Here is a 19322-nt window from a genome sequence, read left to right on the forward strand (position 1 = left end):
TTGTTTGTAATAAATGATGCCAAGACTTGATTTGTACCATTTCATTCTCATTTGACTTTTTTTGCAAAACTACACACCTCATGCAGGATTGTTAGGCACGTTATTTCTGATCCTATTTTTTCCCCCAGCACATTTTACCAATTCCAAAACAAAATCTTAACAAGTACTATTCATTTTGTATTTAATCATTTATAAATGATATATAATTGTTCATGAAGGCTGGAAAGAAAAACACCTTATATACAGGTGTGCAGAATTATTAGGCATATTAGAGATTTAACTCGGACTGAAAGGTCAAAACATTTGAAATGCCCATGAGAAGGATACAATACTAATACAATACTAGATGTTGCAGTTAGGCATGACCATTGGACAGTGAAATGCTCATTGGGCATGTATCTTCATGTATTTTACAACACTTCAGCTTGTGATTCTTATAAACAATGTCTAGTGTTGCATTAGTATTGTATCCTTTTCATGTGCATTTCATATTGGACCTTTCAGTCCAGGTTAAATCTCTTTTGGCTCATTTTATCTGTAAAAAAAAAAAAACATACTTTCATGCATACTTGCCCTCTTTCACTGACTCTCAAATTCTGTTTCTCTCTCATACATTAAATGTTCACTTGAAACAACCAAAGGATGCTGTGCAAAGCAGGACCAATGTCCTGCAGGTCGGGCCTTTCAAAGGCAGCACACAGATTGTAAGGGACCTTCAGTTCACTCATGTGTTCCTGGTATGGGCCAGGGTTGGGAACGACATCTTCAAAAAGTATCTTCAGCAGGGTGTCCACATAGTCTAAAATGGTAAAATTATGTTTAATGTAACAGCAAAAATGATTTTACAATAACGTCCTGGTAAAACGAGAGGCAATATAAGATCGCGCTCTTTAAGATCACTAAACTCGAGGCTTCTGGTCATTCCTAGGATATCTAAGTCCACTAAAGGAGAGAGGGCATTTTCACATTTAGCTCCTAATCTCTGGAATAGTCTTCCTGATATTGTTCGAGGTTCAGACTCGCTGTCCCAGTTTAAAACTGGATTAAAGACGCATTTCTTTAGCCAAGCATTCACATTATAAATACGTTTAATACTACAGTTAAATCGGATCAAAAGCATTAATATTCTGAACAGCAGCTATGCTAATTATTTCCCATCTGCTTTTCTGTTGTTATCTCGGGACACTAGTCCCAAGGTAACTAGTTCGTCAGCTCCAGTTTGTATCCAGCCTCTCATGGAGACTTCAGATGCCCCTGTGATGAGACGACTCGACGCCTGTGAAGAGACGACTCAACACCAGCGTTGTTATGGCCTAAAATAATACATGATTGATTAACTTATTCTAACATTTTTCTTTAACATTGTCTTTCTAACATTTTTCAATGTACATTTATGAAATGCACTTTCTGTAAAGCTGCTTTGAAACAGTGTGTATTGTGAAAAGCGCTATACAAATAAATTTGAATTGAATTGAATTGAATATAAGAGTATGGATGGACAATATCAAAAGTGTTGAAAAAGTAAGTGGTCAATGCCCAGCCATCTTTAATTAAGGGAATTGAAACACTGGGTCATTAGATGTGAATTTGTGCTGATTATCATTTTGAAGTGTAACAACATATACATTTTTGATTCAGTTGTCCAAATTACTGTATGTAGGTGCTGTTTTCCTGCTGGAAATGCTGTATTTGCCCTTCTTGAACGTTGGCCATCTCACTTGAACCACCATGTCACCACTCTCGTTGCGTGCTGGTTCCCGATCTGCGTTCTCATTGTAGTGAAGAGCAGCAAGGAGTAATCTACAGGTTACAAAAAGGGTATATATTTTAGAGAAAGTTTAAGATGCAATATCAACAACTTTACATACTGATTAGCCTGTTAGACAGAATGCAAAGAGAATGCCATTACTGAAAAATTGCATTCTCTGTTCACGGTCTTGAAGCCATATTTTTATTGCAAGAAAAGACTTTTAAACTAAAATGGAAGACCACTTGTCCTACCTGCTCAACATTCCTGAGAATGGAAATACCACATTATTTGGTGCAAATTTCAGTATCAGGCTATGAAAGCCTTCAATTGAAGATGTCTGGTGGTGAGGGCTCAATTTTGCAATGTCCTTCAAGAGACGACCTTGCAGCATGAGGTCACAAGATTTCTCACAAGCTTTAGTGCCTGAATGAGAGATTAAAGATTAAATAAAATTTGTATTCTTAATATTGTAGTGTTTACTATAACTGATTTATCTGTGCACTTCATTAATTTTTTAAAAATTAATTTACCCTTATAATCTTTAATCAAATACGTTAACTTTCCCTCCCCCATCAATACGACTTCTCTTCTCTCATGTGCTATGCCACGAGGGGGGGGCTATAGCATCACAATCTAATTATTTTAGAGAAAATCAAAAACTAATTTTCCCCCCCAAATAAATAATACGTTACTGCTACGTTAAGCTACTTACAAGGTTTCAGCCATGCTCGCTCCTCAAGTGGTAGATGGGCACACACAGGAAATAGCTCACTGTTGTGATGATGGACATTTTGCACATGATTTGTTATTGACCTCCACTTTGCCACAGCTTCTTCTCCGGACTTTGAAGAGACTCCGCACCAGTAGAGGTGATTCACCACACTCTTTCTCCAGGAAAGAACTTCTCCACAAGCTTGTTCTTTCCCAAGAGCATCTATTTTCTTGGCAAGACCTTGGGCAGTTAATACAGAGAACATGTCAAATTAGCACAGAGCAAGAACTTTCCCCTTTCATGTAACATTTATAAGTTGTCATAAGTCATGTGGTTGTATCCGCCTTTTGACAATGTGTAAGGCAAGCACACGCTAGCCAGATGGAATTTAAACTTTGACAGCCAAGTAGCCCAACCATCTTATTTATAAAACAAAAGGTATTCATATTGCATATTGTGATATTGATCCACTCTGAACTACTGCAAGGGAAATTCATGTTGAAAAGAACAAACATGCCAAGTGTCAAAAAAATTTTGAATGTCAGGCCGCTGCTCCCTGAGGTACTTCTGAATCGAAGGATGGCGATCAGTGACAAGTGCACCAATCTTCATACCTTCAGATTCTGAGAAGTTGATGCTCCCCAAAAACCCTTCCAGTTCCATCCGAGGGCTTGCACCTACTTCATTACTCTGAAAGAATAAAATAATTGTTATTCCTTCAACACATTCAATCTGCCCTGCTGGAGAGTGGAAAGGTACAATAAAAAAATAAAGGGTTTAGTTATTTATTTACCTGCACCAACTGAATGTCCACCACCCTGTTGTCATCCAAGCTCATCATTGTGTAGCTACCGTACTTTGCAAAATGTCCTTGAGCAGAGAAGGGGGGGAAATAATGTGTTTGTTAAGTTTATCAAGTTAAATAAGTGACGATATTGCCAGCAGCCTTTGGATCTAAAATCTTTTGTAATTGTTATTTTAGGGTCTTATTATTAACAACATAAATAGTGGCTTCATGTTTAAACAGTTAAATGGCAAAAAAAAAAAAAAAAAAAAATTCTTACCTGGTGATTCAGCTCTCATATCACCTCCCAGAACTATGGCTTTTCCAGATAGCTTTGCCTGTTCCAAAAGTGTTTTCTGGTCAGACCTCCAGTGCCACAAAATGGTTGGTATGAGGACAACCTTTTGATGGATAAAAAATGTCCTCGGACACACACATTCAAGGCGCAGAGCTGAGAGAACCGTAAACATATATTTATACAATATATTAGCATAACGGAAATGAAATCGTTTGTCTTGAGTCAATGATCCAATGATATAAGATATGGCGGAATAATAATAGTGACCCATAAGATTTATACATGGCAAGATTAAAAACAGACCTTGTGAACTTGTATGTATGATGCTCCAGAAGTGCAGATTTCCAGCTGGGATATTCTTGATGTACGGCTGGCTCCTCCACTGGGGTTTGTTGACACTGTGAGAACATATCTGTGCAATAATATTACAAATGGTCATCTGTTTTTTGTGTGATATATATATATATATATATATATATATATATATATATATATATATATATATATATATATATATATATATATATATATATATATATATATATATATATATATTTTTTTTTTTTTTTTTTTTTTTTTTATTATTATTATTATTATTTATATATATATACAGTGAGGAAAATAAGTATTTGAACACCCTGCTATTTTGCAAGTTCTTAATTTGAGAACTTGCAAAATAGCAGGGTGTTCAAATACTTATTTTCCTCACTGTATATATATATAAATAATAATAATAATAATAAAATAATAATAATAATAAAAAAAAAAAAAAAAAAAAAAAATATATATATATATATATATATATATATATATATATATATATATATATATATATATATATATATATATCACACAAAAAACAGATGACCATTTGTAATATTATTGCACAGATATGTTCTCACTGTGTCAACAAAATATATTTTACTGCACTGTAGAGGGGTTTGCAAACCCTGTACAGAAAGCAGGGCACATACACATAAGTACTATACACTAAAGTCAGTCACGCACACAGCATAACATAAAGATAAACTTACTTTTGACTATCATCTGGAGTGATATCAGGCTCGTATGTGGAATCCAAAGTTGTTGACTCCTTTATTGTACCCGACGAGGTGTTGTTGATCTCATCTGCAATATTTCCCATCCGTGGCCTTTTGATCGGTGTAGACGTTATAAAAGGAGGAACGAAGCTGGCGCCAAGATCATCCGTTGAGCAGGACACAGAGGGGCACAAAGGTTTTACCTGGACCGCTGAAATTTCAACACAAAAGTGGGGTGGGGTACATAAAATGAACGAAATACACATAGATAATTATTTGCTCATAATATCAAAAATACACATGTAGAATATAACTTTGCCTTTACTCCGCCGTTTCGGCTTTGGAGTAGAGAATGTAGCTTGTACACCGATGCTGGTCATAGTTTTGGCGGGACACTGGATTCCAACATCTTGTGTAAGTGGCTATCAGACTAATAAAACACACAGAGGCGTTTCAGAACATCCAACTAAAACGTTACACGATTCTTTCTAGTTAGGAAGTTAATTCGTTTTACTAACCTTCACATTCGTTGACGTTCCGACTGTGTACACCGATGGGACAGCAGTGTCTGTCAAATGCAGTACTTGGACTAAACCCATTTTATATCGCATCAAATTCTTAAAACATTCTTCTGTAAAATGCGAATTCGCCGTTATTCCTGCTTCCTCGAAATGCAGGAATTCGAGCCAGCGGGCACGCAGAGTAGGTTGTTTAGGGAAAGGAAAGAGGACCTGAGGAGCGCAACCAAAAATGTATCTAACCACCATATTGCTAATTGCAAATTGCTGCGATCAGCATGACAGGTGTCTGAGAGGCGGTGCAGAAACGCCCAACGCGATAGCCCCGCCCTCGCGCCATAGCACATGACCGGGAGAGAAGAGAAGTCGTTTCGAGGGGGGGGGGGGGGGGGTAAATAGATAAAATCATTTGTAGTAAACACTAAAATATTACATATAAAAATACGAATTGTAAAATTTGATTTCATGCCGTCTTTAAAACGAAATCGGAATTGAGAGGAACAGAAACTGATATTCACTGGATGGTCATATACCTTTTCACCACTAGATGGGGGAAAATATCACACAGTGTGGCTTTAACATAACGATGTAAATATTATTCTGTTCCTCAGATTCAGCTATGGAATGGCTTTAGATGACTTTGTACCAGCAAATCATAATATAATAATGATTGCTGAAGGATCATGTGACGATATATATTTCCGATGATTATTTAATTATCATGACAGGCCTAATCTGAGCAAGTTATTGCCTGTCTGAATTTTGTCGACAGGCGGAGACGGCACGAAATTTGATGGAGGCGGCCGCCTCATAATTCTCTATGCAGGAAAAACCCTGACAATAAGACACCCAAAGTTTTTGTTATTTATTTCCATTCGAAAGACGTGTTTATCAATAATTTTTACTTATGTTTTTGTATATATTTTTATACATATGATAACAATCACATAACCCACAGAGAGTTCGCACTGTCCGAGAGTTTGGGAATATTCACACATAAAAACATGATATCAGAGTTTTAAAATCAAACATTTTGAAAGAGAACCATACATCACGGTTGTTTAAACCAATAAGCATTAAGCTGTGTCGTCAGCAAGTCATTTCCCATCATGCTTTTGATCAGCGCAGTCGGTGGAGAGCAACCAAGGGGGTAATCCAGCCCCCGGAAACCGTACCTTCCATAGGCCATTGCTAACCAAGCCCTGCTGTTAGCATCCCATTGACTCCCATTCATTTTGGCCTCACTTTGACAGTGAATATCTTTACATCTGAGTCGTTTAAAGACTCCATTCGTCCATTGTTTATTTCTAAACAAACACGACAATGTATAAAAGGCTCCATTACCTTGTATCTTACACTCTCGCCCCATTGAAGCTGTTTTTGTAAAATATAGGCTAACGATTGCGTCATAACCACGCGACTGTGACGCGCTGTTGAGCAAATTACCGTACAGACCCGAGGAGAAGCTCGCAGGCAATCTTTTACTGTCTATGAGGCAATTGGGGGGACGTGGAGGCATAAACGCAGATAGAGATGTTGCAGATCTTGCTTCATTCATCAAAAGTTGCTCCTGCTCACCCTCTCTGTCTCTACAAGATTCGGTGATTCAGATTTTCCTTTGCTCAACTACTGGAAGACGTACAACTGTCGGACAGGTTGCTCACGTCACATCTATATCATCAAGCTCAGTCTGAGGCTGCAGTACATCAGCCATGTGAGTGCTTCTAACTGACTTCAGTTTTCCCCGTTGAAGTCTATGGAGTCGCTGATATTATATTAGTATCGTACTGGTCGGAGAGGAGAGGAGAGCGCAGCTGATATCAATACTTTAGAAAATTAGTATCGTATCGTTTCAGATATTTCAGTATCGATACATATCGAAATATGGATATTTTTGACAACACTAGTACGCATACACACAGGTTCAAAGACTCGTTCTCTCGCCCCTACAGTGCAATTCGGCTAGGTATACATCCGCGCTAAAATATTAAAGGGGCTATATGCAACTTTTTCCCCAAAATAAACGTAACAATAGCCTTTTTATTTTACCATTTATGACTCAAACATCTCCTGATGAGCATACTGACACCTTGTCCGCTCACAGTGGGTGCACCTATAAGCCTGTATCCTATTTTTCCTATTTTCTGGCGGGTCGTCTTTTCCCGCGCTGTCTGCGGATGTGACGTCACCACCGCTGCGAGAGCGAGCAGAAAATAAGAGCAGTTCTATTTTTTGGCCACAGCTGTCAGTCGCGAGTTTAAATTTCAGAAAAACGCATATAGCCCCTTTAAGGTGAAAGTCATCATAGCTTGTGTTGTATAGACCCAGCTCCCAACCCAACTTTGAGAATAGATTAACGGCGATATTTTTTTTATCGCCCGATAAGAGTCTCACGTTAACGCAGCACGTTAACGGCGATAACAGCCCACCACTAATATCAACGTATTATTTTACTCTCCGCCGACAGATGAGAGCAGTTTTATTGGTGTTTGAGTTTCAGAAAGTGCTGTGAGGAACTGCAGAGAGTTTCAGACTGATTTACTGAACTGAACTGATGAAGAAATGAAGTTCCTGCTGACAGTTTGTGTGTTTCTGCTGACATCTCAGTAAACACAGAACGTTCCCCTAACGTTCCCACATGGTTCCCGTTTGATTATTTTTTGGATATCACAAATACTTAAAAAAGGGCTTTACAAAGACCAAGTCCTTGTACTACAATCTAATGGAAGAAAGGCTGTAATGAACGGGTGACAGATACAGACTGTGATTATTATGCCAATATAAAGTCGCCTGAAGCAACACAGTACAGCAGGACAGAACTGATCTACACAACAGCAACACAAAACATCACAACAGACGATGATCCGCTTAATGCTCCACGATTCTGTATAAATTGAGAATCACGAAAACATCCGACGACTAAACAAAATAAACTGCAAACTAGAGGTTCTTACAAATGGTCATTGTTTTAGTCTATTTAAAAGATCACGAGTCGATGTCTCAATCATCACGACCTGTTTTATTATTGGATGGATCAGCGTTTGGGAATTAATCTTTTAAATGATTCAATGACAAACTCATTTCCCTTCAGAGACTGCAAGTTAATCCATAACAGATAAAGACCCTAACATGTCAGAATGTATGGTTCTAAATCTAATAGTGTTTTTGTAAATACAGGGGTTCCTCGGGGTTGTGCTATTTCCTATTTTATTTCCCATCTATACGAATGAAATCAAGTGTGATGTTAATGGTATGTCACTTTTGAGATATGCTGATGCCATGGCTTTGGCTGCGTGCATGACAGATGGGCAGAGGCAATATATTGATAATATGGTCCATAGGTTCCAGGAAAGCTTACTGGAGTTGAACATTAGTAAGACCAAGGAGTTGTGCTGTGGGAAATGTCGTTCTGATACCTTACGTCCTCTATCTGAACCACTTGGGCTGGGGGTAGAACAGGTTGGGACTTTCACACAATTGGGCACTGATACTGATGGGCATCTATCCTTTACTCAGCATGTGAATAGTGTTCATAAGAAGGCTCAACAGCTCTTATTTCTTTTGAGAAGGTGGAAGGGCTTTAATGTAAGACAGGATATCTTGTCGTTCTCTTGTTGAATCACTTATGGCCTTTAATATTGTATTCTGGTTTAATTTCCTTCAGGTTGCCTCTTTAGAGCTCATTTGACCAAACAGAATGCTTACAGGAACTCTTTTATTCCTCCTGCAATTTCAATTTTAAATTAGATCAAATAGTTTTATTAGTATATTGTATTTTTGTTTATTTATTTATTTATTTATAACATATTTGTAACTAAGGTACTTTTTGGGGGGATTAATTGTGTTTTTGTGATGTGTCTAATTTGTATTGTGTGTATATGTGCCTTTAAATTTTGAATCAACCATAAATTAAAAATACAGTAACAATTTAGTAAAATCTACATTTATTTATTTATTTCAAAAGTTTTCTTTACTGTTATCAGTATTATATAAAGTGTATAATATTACTAACCAGAAAAGTTAACAACAACAAAAAAAAAAGTTTAAAAATTTTAAAAATTACACACAATTCAATATTCTTTGTAATTCGTACTCCTCATCTACAGTTCAGCTAATAGAAATGTAAAATATAGCATCACGCCGCGATTATGGGTTAATACACAAAAGCGGCAGAATGAGTGGCTAAGAAAGCATCAGAGCATCACCGTGAAGAAGTTCAGGTGCAAAAGGCAGTAGCTTTGCCAAGATAATGCATAAAACACTACACGGCTCCTTTATATCTTCTCAGGCTCCTTCAGGACATGCTGCGGATGACACAAACCCAAATTTCCTAATACTACCCTACACAGATAGCAAGTAACCATCGAAACAATGTTAAATAGATGTTAGTATATCAACGTTAACTGCACTGAATCAACTTTACTTTTGCACTCGCAATTAATGTTGAATTCCATCCAAAAATCAATGGTAAAAGCCACACAGCCTGAACTCAACTGAAGATAAGTCAATAAATCTCTGAAGATCTCAGCAGGAGATATTATTGAGAATTAACAGAGGTTTAGATGTTTTATTAAATAGTTAGGTTAACCATTATGGAGATCGGTGTTTCGTTTAGTTGGTCAGTTTGACTCTTGGCTTTGTATGTGAGTTTGTGGTTTTTGTAACAGTGTTTATCAAAACACATAATCTGTTGCAAAGAAAGCCAGAAACAGTTACAGAACAGTTAGTTATTAATAGATGATATTCACCAACAAGACTTTCTCACCACAGATCAGACATTCAGAATTTTAATACAAAATACATTACAGGAAAATGTTTTTAGACACACACAGACATCAAGAATCAGCACAGTATAAAACTAATGGCTCCCAGCATGCATTGCGGCACAAAGCATGTCACCATTGTTGAGATTCCTATGCTGATTTTTGATGTCTGAGTGTCTAAAATAAACCTACAATGTAATTTAAAGTCAAAATTCAGAATGTCTGATCTGTGGCAAAGTTTTGTTTGTGAATATAATCTGTTAAGCCCCTAACTCTCACCGCCATGCTAACGGGACGCTTCCCAGCCAGCACAGCCGTGTGGGCCCAGATGGGTTTGACCTGGGTTGTCTGGGATGACCCCACAAGTGCTAGCCCAGATGAAATGAGCACTGCTCAGTGTGCACAATACAGGCTGTTAAGCCTGGAACACACCAAGCCGACGGTCGGCCTTTGAGCAGTTTTCATGTGTCGGCCAACTAAGTTTTCTCTGTGGGTTTCACACCAGCCAGTCGGGCCATCTGATCGTTCTGATTGGCTGTTCTGCTAGTGTAAGAGTCGGTTTTGGTGCTAAGACAAAAGCTGAGATACACACCTCAGCAATTGAACAATAAAAGTCACTAATCTTGAGAGAAGATCTCACAGAAACTGTGACAACACCCTGACAAACATTCCTCCCCCCTCCCCATTTTGCCCTCTCCTTGTCCTGGTTTCAAGTCACCAAATGCAGATATACCAGTGATGATGTATTTTGTAAATCTATTGTTTTATCCCTTTCATGTTTGATGTCTTTTTAAAGGTCTCGGTGCGAATGGTAAAATGGTCTCAGTTTCACTGCAGTCACTAGTAGTATTAGAAAGATTGGAAAACTAATGAGAATTCAGTTCTCCTTTGAGGAATTTCTTCAAAGATATCTGATCCACTCCCCCAAAACCAGGTGGGGGTGTTGCAAATATTTACAACCCTTTTGTTCTAGTTGGAGTATTTAAGGCTGGATGTTCTAACTCTCTGGGGGAATATTCTGTAGTCAGAACCCCCCGTGCAAACTGCATGTAGATGTACCAGACATGATGACTCTTTTAAATTATTTTCATATTGCTTTGCAATTGTTTTTTATGTTTTTACGCTGATCAGTTGTGTACTATGGATTCTTGTTTACGTATTTACTTTTCCTGTCTGGCCAAAATAAATGTTAATCTTGATTTCTCTTGTATGGTTCCGAAATCATTATTCTAGTATGGATCGATGTATACTCCTTTATTACCGCAAAATCTAGGGTTATGATAGATCACACCGATGACGGTACGACTGAAGCATGGAGCGCAGCGTGCGCGATATTCCGATTCCTGACTATCGCTGGGTTAGCACGTTGTAGTCCGTGAATATTACTAAAATTACACTTTTTGTTGAGTGAGCATGTGCAACCACTTAAAGGTAAAATATTCACTCTACACCCTCTGACTAATTACAGAAGTAAACATTTTGTGTCCGTGAGCGCGCGGTCCGGACGCGTCTGTCTCTCTGCGATTTAGGGTCTCTCGATGAACGAATATGAAAACTAGGAAGATACAAAGAAAATCAATGATCTAAATTAAATCGCAACTAATCGTAAAATCAGCTGATAAACTCTAAATATAGCACACTTTATGGAGTCACTTAGAATTGGAGTCAGATAAAATTATTAATGGAGTCAGATTTAAAATGAGATATCAATAAATTAAGAGAACTTCACCGAAAGGCTGAAAAGGCTTACACGCAGAATTCCTTTTGACCAATTTATTTCTGTAAGAGTGGACTCCTGTAGATGGTTCAATCTACAGGGTTTGCCAAAGACTAAAGAAACGTTATCAGAAAGATGGAAGAAAACTGTACATTTCTCGTCTATTTCCACCCACTGCAACTTATACCAACGACGGAGATAAGCGCAGTTACAATAGCAAAATATGTGGGAGAGCGTTGCTATAATATGACTATATTGTATTGCAATAGGGAGCACTTCAAAGTCAATACTAAATCAAAACTAGTTAGCACAGTATTCGTAATAGAAAGGATTTAATGACAAAATCTGGTTATGGTTACACTTAAAATAGTTTCAAAATGGATGAATGAGATGATAAACTTATACCATTAATCGTACACAGCATGAATACAATGTTACCTGAGAGAGAGAGAGAGAGAGAGAGAGAGAGAGAGAGAGAGAGAGGGAGAGAGAGAGAGAGAAAGCGAGTGGGGGAGAGAGAGAGGAAGAGAGCAAAGAAGAGAAGCCCAGATGACTTCAAGAGCCAGAGGAAAAGCGAGAGAGAGCCACAGTTCCAATCCTTTATCTATTCCTTGACCATGTGACTGAAACCAAATGTATTCTTTTAAACTGACCAATCAGACCAAACTCACACATAACATTCAAACTGACCAATCAGCCCAAACTTCCCCCACTGTATAGGATAGGTGTGGCACCCCATGCAGCCTACAGGCCTCTCTATTGTCTTTCAGGTGGTCCTTCGGATAAGCAAATGTGTTGACAACAGTAAAGCAAATTTCTTTGTTGGATTTCAAATATCAAATATCTTTGATTATTTTCAATCCCTTCACTAGTGAACCAGTGCACGAGAAAAAAAACTAAACACAAGTGAGCGTCTGTGGTGAGCGAGATTATTAGGTGCTTTGTTTATATAGGGTATACAGGGTAGCTCTTCCGGTTTCCCGCTTTGAATAAGGAAAACAGACGACTGCCACCAGCTGGTACGGAAAGCTGTTTACTCTTACGCAGGCACAGAACGGACGTGCTACTGGCTGTCGGATGTCAAGTGTCGACTTGGTGTGTCAGGTTAACTTTGGACCCAGACGTGAGCCAAATCTGTGCAGTCTGCTTTCGTCTCTACTAGTTGGTCGGCGTCCGTTTGGTGTAGGGCTGAAACGATTAATCGAGTTATTAGATTACAAAAATTCCTTGAGGCAAAAACTCTGCCTCGAAGCCTCATTAAATTCCTATGACGCGCACTATACGCGCAGGGATCTGATTCACACGGACAGCTGTTCAATGTTCAGGAAGCACCATAACGCGTGATACATTTTAAATTTAGTTGGCGCGATGGCGGAGAGTAAAGATGTCCATAAACGGCAGAGAATCTCTAAAGTTTGGGATCATTACATTCTTAAAAAAGAAGAGAACAAGGTGCAATGTGTCTACTGCAAAGTAAAACGTCTCGGTTACGGATGTAACCCTCGTTCCCTGAGGAGGGAACGGAGACGTAACGTTAGTGACTAACGAATGGGGGTTTCGCTTAGAAGCCTATCATCTTCGAGAATTCAACAACGCCCAATGGCAGTGCCAATGCCATGGGCATGCGGTATTTGCATACGTAACTCCGCCCCACCGCGTGGGTATAAAAGGAAGTACGTGGCAATATCGCATTACGTTGTCCTGCTGAGGAGCCAAGACTGAACTCCCGGCCGTTCCAGCAGTACAGCGGAGTGGCGACGGGATGTTTAGTCTCCGTTCCCTCCTCAGGAAACGAGGGTTACATCCGTAACCGAGACGTTCCCTTTCGTTCAGTCACTACAACGTAACGTTAGTGACCAATGAATGGGGGTCCCAATTCAATCAGGCCACTTGGCTGTCTTCCAGTGCCCTGCGTAAGAGCGAGTGCCCTGTGGTAAGACTAGTACGGACGAAGGACTCCCACTTAACACAGGAATACCAAGGTACACTGGGAAGCATATTCCAGTGGAGATATGCCAAGATATCTACCCGTAGGGAAGACTTAGAGAGTACACATATGACCCGCTGTGGGCTGCATATGGGAAACTCTGGGGAACTCACCGAAGGAGGACTTTTAACCCCAGGGGTGGCGAGGCCGCCAGGGAAGAACCCCGCTCACTGAGGAGGCTTACGGTGGAAATACATGTGTGGGGGTTGCCGGAGGGGAACCATGCACACGGGGCACCTGGCCGGACACGAGGGTCTGGGCTCAAGAGGGCTTACTGGTGTCGGCGTCGACAGTGCTGGAGGAGCTCAGGGCTCCCTGAGAGCTCACCTGAGGAAATATTGCATGTATCCACTCCGTGGAGTGGAATGGCGAGCAAGCGAAGACACCTCAGCCTAGTCCATTACCGGCCACTAGTAGAGGCGAGTACATAGTCGGACACAGGCTCCACTCGGAGATTGTAGAATCTGGCGAATGTGTTAGGTGTCGCCCAGCCTGCAGCTCTGCAGATGTCTGTTAGCGAGGCGCCATGCGCTAGAGCCCAGGAGATTAGGCCACACTCCGAGTAGAGTGGGCCCTAACCCCAAGGGGACATGGTCGACCCTGCTGCTGGTAAGCCAAAACAATGGTGTCCACTATCCAGTGAGACAGCCTTTGCTTTGAGAGAACTCTTCCCTTCCGCTCTCCACCATAATAGACAAAGAGCTGGTCTGAGGTCCTGAAACACTGCGTCCTGTCTACGTAAGCGTGAAGGGTGCGTACATTGCCAAGGCTGGGTCTGCCTCCTCCAAGGGCAGCGCTTGCAGGTTCACCACCTGGTCTCTGAAGGGAGTGGTGGGAACCTTGGGCACATATCCAAACTCCAGGCACGCTTCGTCAACCGAAATTGCCTGCAGGTCCCCTACCCTCTTGATGGAGGCCAATGCGGTCAGGAGCGCTGTCTTCATAGGCAAGAACTTAAGATCGACTGACCGCAAAGGCTCAAAGGGAGGCCTCTGCAAAGCATCTAAGACTACTGAGAGGTCCCAAGAGGGTACGAGGGGAGAGCGAGGAGGATTTAGTCTCCCCTCAGGAACCTGATGACCAGGTCGTGCTGACTTACCTTTTTGTTCTCTAAGAGGTCGTGGTAGGCAGATATCGCGGCCACATATACTTTAAGGGTGGAGGGAGACAGCCTTCGCTCCAACCCTTCTTGGAGAAACGAGAGCACAGACCCGATCGGGCATTTCCAGGGGTCTTCTTGGCGAGAAGAACACCAGGTGACGAAGAGGTTCCACTTCAATGTATAGGCATGCCGCGTGGACTCTGCCCTAGCGGAAGTGATGGTAGCCACCACCAGAGGTTCCAAAGAGCGGGACGCGGGTGCCAGAAGGTGCCCCTTCTCTGAGTGAGGAGGTCCTTCCTCAGAGGGATAGGCCAGGGAGGGGCTGTCGCAAAGAGTAAGAGTTCTGGAAACCAGGTCTGGCCGTGCCAATACGGGGCGACCAACATGACCTGCTCCTTGTCCTCCCTGATCTTGCACAAGACTCGTGCGAGAAGGCTCACTGGGGGAAACGCATATTTGAGTAGGCCCTGCAGCCAGCTGTGCGCCAGTGCATCCGTGCCGAGCGTGCCCTCGGTCAGGGAATAGAACAGGCTGCAGTGGGAAGAGTCGCGGGAGGCAAACAGATCTATCTGTGCGTCGCCAAACTGTTCCCAAATCAGCTGGACCATCTGGGGATGGAGTCGCCATTCTCCCAGAAGAGGCTGAAACCGTGAGAGCTCGTCAGCTGGACGGTTCAGCTCTCCCGGAATATGGACAGCACGAAGGGACCTCAGATGCTTCTGACTCCATAGAATGAGATGGCGGGCGAGTTGAGACATACAGTGGGAGCGTAGACCACCCTGGTGGTTGATGTATGCTACAGTGGCCGTGTTGTCTGTCCTGACCAGTACATGTTGACCCTTCAGCAACGCTCGGAAGCGGTGCAGGGCAAACCGTACTGCCAGCAACTCGAGGCAATTGACATGCAGAATGCGCTGGGGTCCAGTCCAGGAGCCCGCGGCTGCTTGTCCATTGCACATGGCACCCCAGCCCGTGGTAGAGGCATCCGTCGATACGACAACATGCCTGGAAACTCGTTCTAAGGGCACACTGGCCCGTAGAAAACTGAGGTTCGACCACAGGGTGAGCGTCTGTATGCAGGCCCGAGTCACTTGGACCCGGAGTGTGCCAGAACGCCATGCCGATCTCGGGACTCGATCGTGAAGCCAGTGCTGAAGCGGTCTCATATGAAGCAGTCCGAGCGGCGTTACCGCAGCTGCAGATGCCATATGCCATATGCCCCAGGAGCCTCTGAAATAACTTCAGTGGAACCGCACTCTTGCTCTCAATTTGGGGGGCTGTAGAAGCCGGACTTCATCTCGGCCGGAGGGACAGGCTAGATCACACCCTTCGCCAGCAGGGTGGCAACCTCCGCACGCATGACGGGGGCGTTGGCCCCGACCATGGTATGGTGGACTCCCCTGAAGCGGGGAGGAGCCTGCGCGAACTGAATCGCGTAGCCGAGCCTGATGGTCTTCGTGACCCAGCGGGACAGTCCCGGAAGCTTAAGCCAGGCTCCCAGGAACTGCACCAGCGGGGTCATTCGGACCACAGATGTACCCAGGGTGGGGCAGCGAGGCAGCATTATCGGCCCGGACGTGGGAGGCGTAGCGTCCCGGTGTGGGGGCACGGTTAACGGCTGCGTCCTGACAGAGGAGACCAGGGAAGGACGTACGTTCCACTGGGGTCTGCTCTGAGAGGAGGCTGGCGACAGAGAGGGATGCGAGTGCCAGGACCCGGGGGTGGCGCACACTGTCATCGCCGGTCTCTGGCTGCTCAGGGATAGGGGTGTCAGTTCTTTCTTTAACCACAACAGGGTGCTGCTGACCCGGGGGCCAGCAGCTGAACGAAAGATTCTCCCCCGGCCCTGCACCGGGGGAAGGAGCTGCTGCCATCTCCTGGAAAGAACTGCCCATCCCTGAGCTGTCCGCGTCAGGAGCGCCGCTTAGCCTGGCGTTTTTCCGTGGGCTTGCTTAACTCATAAAAAAAAATACTTTGTTTCAATAAACATACATGCAATAATGTAATACAGTTTTGTTTGTGTATCAATGTATTTTAATATATGAATTAATATATAGTAATCGGTTGTCCATCCATATATTGCTATATATTTTCAAATATATGAGGACGTTTCTGATACATTGAAATATATTTTCTAATGTATTGCAATATAAATTCTAGTATATTGCAATATATTTTTGTTTCGTAAGGGCCGTTAGGCTCCTTAAGTAAGAACCTACACAATCATGCAAAAAATCCTCCACGTCCATTTTGACCCTCTTCTCTAATTTGACAAGCATGTAAAGAGTAGCTTTTTCAACTCCAATCTATAGCAAAAGTGAAACATTTTCTTTCTAGTAAAGACCTTGAAATTGTGATTCATGCACTAGTTTCCTCTCGATTGGATTACTGTAACTGTATGTTGGCCTACCTCAATCTTCAGTTACAGATGGTTACATTTACATTTAGCAGACGCTTTTATCCAAAGCGACTTACAACTTGGGGGTACAATAAGCGATTGGTCGTGAAGAGTCGAGTGAGCGCAACAAGTGCCTGAAATACCTAGTCCGTGTACATTTCTCAGTGTAGCACAGGCTGGAGTACGGAGGGAAAGAGGAGGAGAAACAGGAAAGGGAAGATTTTATTTTATGTTTTTTATTTTATTTTTTTAAGAGGTTAAGTGCTCATGGAAGAGATGAGTTTTTAGTTGACTTTTGAATGTTGTCACGAATCCGCATTTCGGATGGCGGTGGGCAGATCGTTCCACCAGCTGGGAACGTTGAATGAAAATGTTCTGGAAAGGGATTTTTTGCCTCTCTGTGATGGTACCACAAGCCTTCGCTCCTTAGCTGAACGAAGGCTTCTAGTGGGGGTGTGGATTTGTAGAATCGAGTCAAAGTATGCAGGAGCTGAGCGCGTGGTGGCTCTGTAGGCAAGCATCAGCGCCTTAAACTATGGTTCAGCAGCCAAAGGGATCATATCTCCCCTGTCCTTGCCTCTTTGTATTGGCTAAATATACAATTTAGAGACGACTTTAAGACCCTTCTTTTCGCATACAAGGCACTGCACAATTCGGACCCATATTGTATTTGTGATCTTATCAGGCCATACACAGCCTCTAGGTCACTAAGGTCTTGTGATCAGTTACTTTTATCTGTCCCTCGTTCTCGTTGTAAATCAAAAGTTGATCGAAATTTGAGACATACTGTATATGTCACAGATACTCCTACCCCCTTATAATGAAGTGAATCATCCCTTCCTCAATCTCTCTGCACCAAATAAAACACAGCTTTGGTGAATTGGTGAATCATTATAGATGTCGTGTAGAGCTGGATGTGGTTAGAGAGACAGAAGGGGAAGGAAATGGTTATTTTTGTTGCTGACACACATTGTTCACTCAGTACGGAAGAAACGAGCGTAACGTCTGTCACACAGAATTTGGTGTTTTATTTAAGCGAAACACTTCATCATGTGGGACGTCCTGCTGCTCTTTTCCAGCATCTGTACAGGTGAGTTTGAGACTCTGAGCTCTTTTACACAGAGTTTGACATGTTCTCTTGTTTTTCCTCTGTTATCACATGATCATCAGACTCATATGGATGATATCTGTAAGTTATTCTGGTCTGCTTATTACTCTTGCTCACAGAACAGCTCTATATAATGATATTTGTGTTTTCAGCAGTCTCAGCTGTTGTTGTTGGTGCTCCAGAGACAGTTATAGGACACAGAGGAGAGAGAGTTGACATCAGATGCTCATATGAATCTGGATATGAATCAAATTCAAAGTATTTTTGTAAAGGGCATTGTTTGTCAAATAAAAACATCATGGTTAAATCAGGATCTCCAGATAAAGACGAGAGATTCTCTCTGACTGACGACACGACGGCCAGAGTTTTCACCGTCACCATCACTGATCTGAGAACAGAGGATGAAGGCCAATACTGGTGTACTGTGGAGAGGACTTATAAGACTGATGGGGCTATAATTGATGTCTATTCAGAGATTTATTTGCTGGTTAAAAAGGGTAAGTGATTAATTTTGTTAATAGCAGAACTTGTTTTACTGCCAAAATATTTCCAATGTTTTCATTGAACAACTTAATTGTATTTCTTAAATATAAACACATTTTGATTTTGAAAAGAATTTGGACAGAGGCATGTTTACCACTGTCACATCATCTTTACTTTTAATTACACTTTTTTCAGTTAATGTGCTTTCTTTTGCACAACATGACGCTGATTAAAACAGAGATATATTGTAAGCTTGTTTGTATTTTAAATGAGTTCTGTGTCAGTGTTTTAAGTTGATCTTTCCTGTGACCCTTCAGAAAACAAGACCACTGAGTTTTCAACCATCAGCTCTTCTTCAAAAACACCGTCGTCTTTCAGTACAACAGAACTGAATCCACAGTCAGGTCAGTTCTTTCTGTCGCTCTATGACTCTTATTTATTGAATATTGTGCATCTAAATGTGCTTGAATACATTTTTATATGAGATTAAAGCTCTGTGTTGAACACTGACGGTTCAGTCCTCAGATGTTTGGTCTTTAGAATGAACATTAAAATGTAAGTAATCAGTGTTATGAATAAAAAAGACAGCTTCTGTTCATATTCACATGATGTGAATGGTTTGTGTGTGTGACTTTAGAGCTGTGTTTATGTGTGTTCATGTT

This window comes from Gobio gobio, assembly GCF_949357685.1.
Source record: "Gobio gobio genome assembly, chromosome: 3".
Lineage (NCBI taxonomy): Eukaryota > Metazoa > Chordata > Actinopteri > Cypriniformes > Gobionidae > Gobio > Gobio gobio.